Here is a 7,500-nt window from a genome sequence, read left to right as displayed (position 1 = left end):
GTGCTCTACCGACTGAGCTAGCCGGGCTTCAAGCGTGATCAAAAAATAAATTCACATAAAAAAAGTACAATGTTTAGTTCCACAAACATAAAAAATAATTTAGATGATTAAATATTGTTGAAAAATGGCTAGAGATTAAGTAGCAGTAGCAGCAAAAATTTAATGCTGTCTTTAATTTAGACTTGTAGTATTTTATATCCAGAAGAGAAGTATACAGAGATTCATATATTTAATGAGCATCCTAAATAATAAAAAAACAATAGCGCCCAACGTGGGGCTCGAACCCACGATCCCGAGATTAAGAGTCTCGTGCTCTACCGACTGAGCTAGCCGGGCTTCAAGCGCGAACAAAAAATAAATTAACATAAAAAAAAGTACAATGTTTAGTTCCACAAACATAAAAAATAATTTAGATGATTAAATATTGTTGAAAAATGGCTAGAGAAGTAGCAGTAGCAGCAAAAATTTAATGCAGTCTTTAATTTAGGCTTGTAGTATTTTATATCCAGAAGAGAAGTATACAGAGATTCATATATTTAAAAAGCATCCCAAATAATAAAAAAACTATAGCGCCCAATGTGGGGCTCGAACCCACGACCCCGAGATTAAGAGTCTCGTGCTCTACCGACTGAGATAGCCGGGCTTCAAGCGCGAACAAAAAATAAATTCACATAAAAAAAGTACAATGTTTAGTTCCACAAACATAAAAAATAATTTAGATGATTAAATATTGTTGAAAAATTTCTAGAGATTAAGTAGCAGTAGCAGCAAAAATTTAATGCAGTCTTTAATTTAGGCTTGTAGTATTTTATATCCAGAAGAGAAGTATACAGAGATTCATATATTTAAAAAGCATCCTAAATATTAATAAAACTATAGCGCCCAACGTGGGCTCGAACCCACGACCCCGAGATTAAGAGTCTCGTGCTCTACCGACTGAGCTAGCCGGGCTTCAAGCGTGAACAAAAAATAAATTCACATAATAAAAAGTACAATGTTTAGTTCCACAAACATAAAAAATAATTTAGATGATTAAATATTGTTGAAAAATGGCTAGAGAAGTAGCAGTAGCAGCAAAAATTTAATGCAGTCTTTAATTTAGGCTTGTAGTATTTTATATCCAGAAGAGAAGTATACAGAGATTCATATATTTAAAAAGCATCCTAAATGATAAAAAAACTATAGCGCCCAACGTGGGGCTCGAACCCACGACCCCTGAGATTAAGAGTCTCGTGCTCTACCGACTGAGCTAGCCGGGCTTCAAGCGTGAACAAAAAATAAATTCTCATAAAAAAAGTACAATGTTTAGTTCCACAAACATAAAAAATAATTTAGATGATTAAATATTGCTGAAACATGGCTAGAGATTAAGTAGCAGTAGCAGCAAAAATTTAATGCAGTGTTTAATTTAGGCTTGTAGTATTTTATATCCAGAAGAGAAGTATACAGAGATTCATATATTTAAAAAGCATCCTAAATAATAAAAAAACAATAGCGCCCAACGTGGGGCTCGAACCCACGACCCCGAGATTAAGAGTCTCGTGCTCTACCGATTGAGCTAGCCGGGCTTCAAGCGTGAACAAAAAATAAATTCACATAAAAAAAAGTACAATGTTTAGTTCCACAAACATAAAAAATAATTTAGATGATTAAATATTGTTGAAAAATGGCTAGAGAAGTAGCAGTAGCAGCAAAAATTTAATGCAGTCTTTAATTTAGGCTTGTAGTATTTTATATCCAGAAGAGAAGTATACAGAGATTCATATATTTAAAAAGCATCCTAAATGATAAAAAAACTATAGCGCCCAATGTGGGGCTCGAACCCACGACCCCGGGATTAAGAGTCTCGTGCTCTACCGACTGAGCTAGCCGTTCTTCAAGCGTGAACAAAATATAAATTCTCATAAAAAAGTACAATGTTTAGTTCCACAAACATAAAAAATAATTTAGATGATTAAATATTGTTGAAAAATGGCTAGAGATTAAGTAACAGTAGCAGCAAAAATTTTATGCAGTCTTTAATTTAGGCTTGTAGTATTTTATATCCAGAAGAGAAGTATACAGAGATTCATATATTTAAAAAGCATTCAAAATAATAAAAAAACTATAGCGCCCAACGTGGGGCTCGAACCCACGACCCCGAGATTAAGAGTCTCGTGCTCTACCGACAGAGCTAGCCGGGCTTCAAGCGTGAACAAAAAATAAATTCACATAAAAAAAGTACAATGGTTAGTTCCACAAACATAAAAAATAATTTAGATGATTAAATATTGTTGAAAAATTGCTAGAGATTAAGTAGCAGTAGCAGCAAAAATTTAATGCAGTCTTTAATTTATGCTTGTAGTATTTCATATCCAGAAGAGAAGTATACAGAGATTCATATATTTAAAAAGCATCCTAAATAATAAAACTATAGCGCCCAACGTGGGGCTCGAACCCACGACCCCGAGATTAAGATTCACGTGCTCTACCGACTGAGCTAGCCGGGCTTCAAGGGTGAACAAAAAATAAATTCTCATAAAAAAAGTACAATGTTTAGTTCCACAAACATAAAAAATAATTTAGATGATTAAATATTGTTGAAAAATGGCTAGAGATTAAGTAGCAGTAGCAGCAAAAATTTAAAGCAGTCTTTAATTTAGGCTTGTAGTATTTTATATCCAGAAGAGAAGTATACAGAGATTCATATATTTAAAAAGCATCCCAAATAATAAAAAAACTATAGCGCCCAATGTGGGGCTCGACCCCACGAAATCGAGATTAAGAGTCTCGTGCTCTACCGACTGAGCTAGCCGGGCTTCAAGCGTGAACAAAAAATAAATTCACATAAAAAAAGTACAATGTTTAGTTCCACAAACATAAAAAAAAATTTAGATGATTAAATGTTGTTGAAAAATGGCTAGAGATTAGGTAGCAGTAGCAGCAAAAATTTAATGCTGTCTTTAATTTAGGCTTGCAGTATTTTATATCCAGAAGAGAAGTATACAGAGATTCATATATTTAAAAAGCATCCTAAATGATAAAAAAACTATAGCGCCCAACGTGGGGCTCGAACCCACGACCCCGAGATTAAGAGTTTCGTGCTCTACCGACTGAGCTAGCCGGGCTTCAAGCGTGAACAAAAAATAAATTCTCATAAAAAAAGTATAATGTTTAGTTCCACAAACATAAAAAATAATTTAGATGATCAAATATTGTTGAAAAATGGCTAGAGATTAAGTAGCAGTAGCAGCAAAAATTTAATGCAGTCTTTAATTTAGGCTTGTAGTATTTTATATCCAGAAGAGAAGTATACAGAGATTCATATATTTAAAAAGCATCCCAAATAATAAAAAAACTATAGCGCCCAATGTGGGGCTCGAACCCAGGACCCCGAGATTAAGAGTCTCGTGCTCTACCGACTGAGCTAGCCGGGCTTCAAGCGTGAACAAAAAATAAATTCACATTAAAAAAATTACAATGTTTAGTTCCACAAACATAAAAAATAATTTAGATGATTAAATATTGTTGAAAAATTTCCAGAGATTAAGTAGCAGTAGCAGCAAAAATTTAATGCAGTCTTTAATTTAGGCATGTAGTATTTTATATCCAGAAGAGAAGTATACAGAGATTCATATATTTAAAAAGCATCCTAAATAATAATAAAACTATAGCGCCCAACATGGGGCTCGAACCCTCGACCCCGAGATTAAGAGTCTCGTGCTCTACCGACTGAGCTAGCCTGGCTTCAAGCGTGAGCAAAAAATAAATTCACATAAAAAAAGTACAATGTTTAGTTCCACAAACATAAAAAATAATTTAGATGATTAAATATTGTTGAAAAATGGCTAGAGATTAAGTAGCAGTAGCAGCAAAAATTTAATGCTGTCTTTAACTTAGACTTGTAGTATTTTATATCCAGAAGAGAAGTATACAGAGATTCATATATTTAAAAAGCATCCTAAATAATAAAAAAACAATAGCGCCCAACGTGGGGCTCGAACCCACGACCCCGAGATTAAGAGTCTCGTGCTCTACCGACTGAGCTAGCCGGGCTTCAAGCGTGAACAAAAAATAAATTCACATAAAAAAAAGTACAATGTTTAGTTCCACAAACATAAAAAATAATTTAGATGATTAAATATTGTTGAAAATGGCTAGAGAAGTAGCAGTAGCAGCAAAAATTTAATGCAGTCTTTAATTTAGGCTTGTAGTATTTTATATCCAGAAGAGAAGTATACAGAGATTCATATATTTAAAAAGCATCCTAAATGATAAAAAAACTATAGCGCCCAACGTAGGGCTCGAACCCACGACCCCTGAGATTAAGAGTCTCGTGCTCTACCGACTGAGCTAGCCGGGCTTCAAGCGTGAACAAAAAATAAATTCTCATAAAAAAAGAACAATGTTTAGTTCCACAAACATAAAAAATAATTTAGATGATTCAATATTGTTGAAAAATGGCTAGAGATTAAGTAGCAGTAGCAGCAAAAATTTAATGCAGTCTTTAATTTAGGCTTGTAGTATTTTATATCCAGAAGAGAAGTATACAGAGATTCATATATTTAAAAAGCATCCTAAATAATAAAAAAACAATAGCGCCCAACGTGGGGCTCGAACCCACGTCCCCGAGATTAAGAGTCTCGTGCTCTACCGACTGAGCTAGCCGGGCTTCAAGCGTGAACAAAAAATAAATTCACATAAAAAAAAGTACAATGTTTAGTTCCACAAACATAAAAAATAATTTAGATGATTAAATATTGTTGAAAAATGGCTAGAGAAGTAGCAGTAGCAGCAAAAATTTAATGCAGTCTTTAATTTAGGCTTGTAGTATTTTATATCCAGAAGAGAAGTATACAGAGATTCATATATTTAAAAAGCATCCTAAATGATAAAAAATCTATAGCGCCCAACGTGGGGCTCGAAACCACGACCCCGAGATTAAGAGTCTCGTGCTCTACCGACAGAGCTAGCCGTTTTTCAGGCGTGAACAAAATATAAATTCTCATAAAAAAAAGTACAATGTTTAGTTCCACAAACATAAAAAATAATTTAGATGATTAAATATTGTTGAAAAATGGCTAGAGATTAAGTAACAGTAGCAGCAAAAATTTTATGCAGTTTTTAATTTAGGCTTGTAGTATTTTATTTCCAGAAGAGAAATATACAGAGATTCATATATTTAAAAAGCATCCCAAATAATAAAAAAACTATAGCGCCCAACGTGGGGCTCGAACCCACGACCCCGAGATTAAGAGTCTCGTGCTCTACCGACTGAGCTAGCCGGGCTTCAAGCGTGAACAAAAAATAAATTCACATAAAAAAAGTACAATGGTTAGTTCCACAAACATAAAAAATAATTTAGATGATTAAATATTGTTGAAAAATGGCTAGAGATTAAGTAGCAGCAGCAGCAGCAAAAATTTAATGCAGTCTTTAATTTAGGCTTGTAGTATTTCATATCCAGAAGAGAAGTATACAGAGATTCATATATTTAAAAAGCATCCTAAATAATAAAACTATAGCGCCCAACGTGGGGCTCGAACCCACGACCCCGAGATTAAGAGTCACGTGCTCTACCGACTGAGCTAGCCGGGCTTCAAGCGTGAACAAAAAATAAATTCTCATAAAAAAAGTACAATGTTTAGTTCCACAAACATAAAAAATAATTTAGATGATTAAATATTGTTGAAAAATGGCTAGAGATTAAGTAGCAGTAGCAGCAAAAATTTAATGCAGTCTTTAATTTAGGCTTGTAGTATTTTATATCCAGAAGAGAAGTATACAGAGATTCATATATTTAAAAAGCATCCCAAATAATAAAAAAATTATAGCGCCCAACGTGTGGCTCGAACCCACGACCCCGAGATTAAGAGTCTCGTGCTCTACCGACTGAGCTAGCCGGGCTTCAAGCGTGAACAAAAAATAAATTCACATAAAAAAAGTACAATGTTTAGTTCCACAAACATAAAAAATAATTTAGATGATTAAATATTGTTGAAAAATTTCTAGAGATTAAGTAGCAGTAGCAGCAAAAATTTAATGCAGTCTTTAATTTAGGCTTGTAGTATTTTATATCCAGAAGAGAAGTATACAGAGATTCATATATTTAAAAAGCATCCTAAATAATAAAAAAACAATAGCGCCCAACGTGGGGCTCGAACCCACGACCCCGAGATTAAGAGTCTCGTGCTCTACCGACTGAGCTAGCCGGGCTTCAAGCGTGAACAAAAAATAAATTCTCATAAAAAAAAGTACAATGTTTAGTTCCACAAACATAAAAAATAATTTAGATGATTAAATATTGTTGAAAAATGGCTAGAGAAGTAGCAGTAGCAGCAAAAATTTAACGCAGTCTTTAATTTAGGCTTGTAGTATTTTATATCCAGAAGAGAAGTATACAGAGATTCATATATTTAAAAAGCATCCTAAATGATAAAAAAACTATAGCGCCCAACGTGGGGCTCGAAACCACGACCCCGATATTAAGAGTCTCGTGCTCTACCGACAGAGCTAGCCGTTTTTCAGGCGTGAACAAAATATAAATTCTCATAAAAAAAAGTACAATGTTTAGTTCCACAAACATAAAAAATAATTTAGATGATTAAATATTGTTGAAAAATGGCTAGAGATTAAGTAACAGTAGCAGCAAAAATTTTATGCAGTTTTTAATTTAGGCTTGTAGTATTTTATTTCCAGGAGAGAAGTATACAGAGATTCATATATTTAAAAAGCATCCCAAATAATAAAAAAACTATAGCGCCCAACGTGGGGCTCGAACCCACGACCCCGACATTAAGAGTCTCGTGCTCTACCGACTGAGCTAGCCGGGCTTCAAGCGTGAACAAAAAATAAATTCACATAAAAAAAGTACAATGTTTAGTTCCACAAACATAAAAAATAATTTAGATGATTAAATATTGTTGAAAAATTTCTAGAGATTAAGTAGCAGTAGCAGCAAAAATTTAATGCAGTCTTTAATTTAGGCTTGTAGTATTTTATATCCAGAAGAGAAGTATACAGAGATTCATATATTTAAAAAGCATCCTAAATAATAAAAAAACAATAGCGCCCAACGTGGGGCTCGAACCCACGACCCCGAGATTAAGAGTCTCGTGCTCTACCGACTGAGCTAGCCGGGCTTCAAGCGTGAACAAAAAATAAATTCACATAAAAAAAAGTACAATGTTTAGTTCCACAAACATAAAAAATAATTTAGATGATTAAATATTGTTGAAAATGGCTAGAGAAGTAGCAGTAGCAGCAAAAATTTAATGCAGTCTTTAATTTAGGCTTGTAGTATTTTATATCCAGAAGAGAAGTATACAGAGATTCATATATTTAAAAAGCATCCTAAATGATAAAAAAACTATAGCGCCCAACGTAGGGCTCGAACCCACGACCCCTGAGATTAAGAGTCTCGTGCTCTACCGACTGAGCTAGCCGGGCTTCAAGCGTGAACAAAAAATAAATTCTCATAAAAAAAGAACAATGTTTAGTTCCACAAACATAAAAAATAAT

General features: G+C 33.9%; 5 non-coding genes across 5 annotated transcripts; all 5 read right to left on the bottom strand.

Annotated features, from left to right (window-relative positions):
* Window positions 1–3,962: 3,962 nt before the first annotated feature.
* TRNAK-CUU (transfer RNA lysine (anticodon CUU)) lies at window positions 3,963–4,035 on the bottom strand. Its single transcript has one exon. It is a non-coding gene; the product is annotated as a tRNA-Lys (tRNA).
* A 543-nt stretch (window positions 4,036–4,578) lies between these two features.
* TRNAK-CUU (transfer RNA lysine (anticodon CUU)) lies at window positions 4,579–4,651 on the bottom strand. The gene has a single exon. It is a non-coding gene; the product is annotated as a tRNA-Lys (tRNA).
* A 544-nt stretch (window positions 4,652–5,195) lies between these two features.
* Window positions 5,196–5,268, bottom strand: TRNAK-CUU (transfer RNA lysine (anticodon CUU)). The gene has a single exon. It is a non-coding gene; the product is annotated as a tRNA-Lys (tRNA).
* Window positions 5,269–6,122: 854 nt separating this feature from the next.
* On the bottom strand, window positions 6,123–6,195 carry TRNAK-CUU (transfer RNA lysine (anticodon CUU)). The gene has a single exon. It is a non-coding gene; the product is annotated as a tRNA-Lys (tRNA).
* Window positions 6,196–7,048: 853 nt separating this feature from the next.
* On the bottom strand, window positions 7,049–7,121 carry TRNAK-CUU (transfer RNA lysine (anticodon CUU)). The gene has a single exon. It is a non-coding gene; the product is annotated as a tRNA-Lys (tRNA).
* Window positions 7,122–7,500: the final 379 nt, after the last annotated feature.

The sequence above is a fragment of the Parasteatoda tepidariorum genome, chromosome 5 (genome assembly GCF_982258835.1).
Source record: "Parasteatoda tepidariorum strain Cologne lab strain chromosome 5, Ptep-v5.0, whole genome shotgun sequence".
NCBI lineage: Eukaryota > Metazoa > Arthropoda > Arachnida > Araneae > Theridiidae > Parasteatoda > Parasteatoda tepidariorum.
The sequence above is the reverse complement of the archived record's forward strand: the minus strand, read 5'-3'. Positions and strand labels throughout refer to the sequence as shown.